Source organism: Octodon degus, unplaced genomic scaffold (genome assembly GCF_000260255.1).
Source record: "Octodon degus isolate 3935 unplaced genomic scaffold, OctDeg1.0 scaffold00056, whole genome shotgun sequence".
In the NCBI taxonomy this organism is placed as follows: Eukaryota; Metazoa; Chordata; class Mammalia; order Rodentia; family Octodontidae; genus Octodon; species Octodon degus.
The window spans coordinates 3,262,322-3,265,321 of NW_004524632.1; the positions used below are offsets into that span (position 1 = coordinate 3,262,322).

General features: G+C 46.1%; 1 pseudogene; it reads right to left on the reverse strand.

The window, feature by feature from the left end:
• Nucleotides 1–965: 965 nt before the first annotated feature.
• On the reverse strand, nt 966–2,875 carry LOC101575442 (annotated as a pseudogene).
• Nucleotides 2,876–3,000: the final 125 nt, after the last annotated feature.

Consider the following 3,000-nt stretch of genomic DNA (forward strand, 5'->3'; position numbering starts at 1 on the left):
AAATCAAGAAGACATCTTCGAAGATTTGAAAGCCATAAGGTAAAAATTCCAAACTAATTCCCATTTACTTCTTTAGGTTTTCCTGGTGTATCTGTTTGACATTTCCTCAAAATAATAGGATTATGGAGAACTTAATCAGGTGATAACTTTGACTGAAGTTAATGTTCCCTAAATAAACACTAGAATGGAACAAATTGATAAAGCTCCTAGCATTTAATATAAAATAATTGACCCAGCAAATGGATTTTTGTCCCAATTTTCGAGTATATTTTCACCTTATCAAAATAGTAAGTGATGCTTAAAATCCTGATGCAGACGTAGATCAGTTGCCTTCTGTTTTGATAACAATAGCGACAATAAGGACCCTAAGTATCTCAACACATACAAGGAGTCCACTGCAGGGAATGGAGAGTGCTATGATAAGATCTAGAAAGCTTTGAAGAGTAGATACTATACAAATCTCTGCAAGATTCCTGCATCATATAGTTGTATTCACATTTTTGTAAATCATATTGCCTCGTGGAGTTCTAAGTAGATTTTGTGTTCATATATGTTATGTAGAATAAGTCCTCCAAAGAGAAGGCAAGTTGAGTGGGGTTTCTTTGTTTGTGTGTTTATAAACACTTGATTTTTTTTTTTTCAGAAAAAGCACATCACAATCATGAACATTGTTACAGTGAGAGTCCCTCTTGGTTCTCCACAATGATAACTGAGCATGCTCACAAGGGTTTCCTTTGTTAAATCTTAAACAACCATCTTTAAAAGAAGGGGAAAAAAAATAACTCAGCACACTACCATTTAACTTGATTTAATGTTTCTTCACAAATGGTGAAAAATACTAAAGTACAGACAAGGAATAATCATAATGTTGTGGCCAACATCGTAATATGGAATTACAAATTTGAAATATTTTCTGGTTTAAAAAATAAATCCAGTACTCAATGCAGCTCTGCAGGGTCTCTGCTCTAGTAGGGCCGGTCTCTGCACTCCTGACAGTGCTCACTTTTATTTATTTTCCAGGTTCTCCATATCCACCTCTTCTTCCTCCCATTTGTTCCATCAAAAGTCCCAGAAGGCCACCTGGACCACCTTGTCTTCCTCTACCAAAGCCACCTTGGTCCATGCCACCCACCATGGAAACCACCTCTGTTTGCACCACAGCTACCCCTGAACATTCCACCAGGACCACCGTGGTCCACGAGGCCACCTCTTCCTCCCTGATGCCAATAGGGCCACCTCTGCCACCATCATCACTCAGGAGAAGGAAGGGTGATGGCAGGAAAAATTCAGGTTTTTGAGGCTTTAATTCTATTGCATTCTGTTCTCCAGACAAAGTTCTGCTTTTCACAACCTGGATTGGGGTATTGCCAATCTCCAGCTCCATGTTGGACGTTTCCTCCTCCAAAGGTGTTTCCAAGGGAACCACTGGCATCTCTTGGAGGGATGCCTCCTCTGTCTCCTCCATGACCTCCCATGTGACCCATGGTTTCCCCAGGACCTCCTGGGCCACCCGGACCTTCACAGAGTGGTGGTGACATCGCAAGGTGGCATGGTACCTCACATGATGTTCATTGGAGGCTTCTTCCAAGCAAGGGAGACTTTAAGTTTGGTTCCTTGAAAATCTTTCCCATCCAACCACTCCACAGCAGCCCTGGCAGTCGACAGATCTTCACAGGACACCGTGGCATCACCTCTGGGCTTTCCTGTTTCCTTGTCCAGGTAGATGTGGATCATGGGTTGCCCAGTTCTCTTGTTAATCTTCACAACCCCACATTGCTTAGAGAAGTCTGCCAGGTCACCAAGTGTCACATTGTCGATTAATCCCTGTTCATAAATTTCACTGTTGTCAGTCTTCATCAGGATGTATGGGGGGCCTAGATCAAGATCTGGCCCTTCCTCCATGAGTCACCAGGCTTATTTAAGCCACCTCACTCTCCAGCACTGCCCAGTCCACCACGCCTATCTCCCTGCCCACCTCCACTCATGTCTCCAAGATCAAATCCCCTTCTTCCCCTGTCCCAGCTATCAGGGTCACTCATACTCTGTTTTCTCCTGGTCCAGAAAGTCCTCCAGACTCCTGCCCCAAAACACCTATGTTACAGGGGCTGTCCTGTCAGAATGAACTCTGCTGCCTGCAGCTGCTGCTCTGTTGGCTACACTGACTTGAGGCCTGGCCACAGGATCAGCTCTAGTGGTAGGCTGCTGCCCATAGCTGCTTTGCTGAACATACTTACTCGGCTGTACATAGCTGCTCAGCTGCCCATAGGCATTCTGCTGAGAGTAACTGCTCTGATCATAACTAGTTGGCTGTGTAGAAGAATAGCTCTTAGGAGGATAGGATGGAAGTACAGTGACTGGCTGCATCGGGTAGCTTCCAGGAACCTGAGGATAACAGTAGTTCTTCTGTCCATAGCGTAGGCTGGGCTGGTTATAAACCCCTGAGCTAGACTGAGGTTGGTTAGTCTCAGTGGGCTTGTTACCATCCTGTGGTCTTGCAGTGGCAGTAGCTGGGTAAGCAGGCTGAGTGCTGTGTGCAGACTGAGCTGCGTAAGAAGCCTGGGTGGTGGTGACTGCAGCAGTGGTGGCAACATAAGAACCAGCGCCACACCCCTGGACAGGTTGGCTCTACGCCTGGGGGCAGCTGGAGCAGTATAACCAGTGGGAGGCTGTCAGTAAGAAGTTGCACATGCAGTCTGCCCATAGGTGGCAGTGGTCTGAGCCTGGGCACAGCTGACACCAGTAGGCTGTCCATAGGGTCCACAGCATTGCATGCCTGGGTGGTCTGTGCATACCCTTGAGGTGGCTGGGCAGTATAAGCCCTGTAGCCCTGCTGGGCTGCAGCTTGGCTGTAGGCACTGTAATCCATGGATGCCATTTTCTCTTCTTCTTCTTCCTCGTTCTCTCAACATCTGTCACCTTCTGGCTTTCCCTCTCAAGTTGAGTGTTTTTAATCTTACTGAAATATGCCCTCAAAAGTGAAGGGTCTCTCTCTCTCTCTCT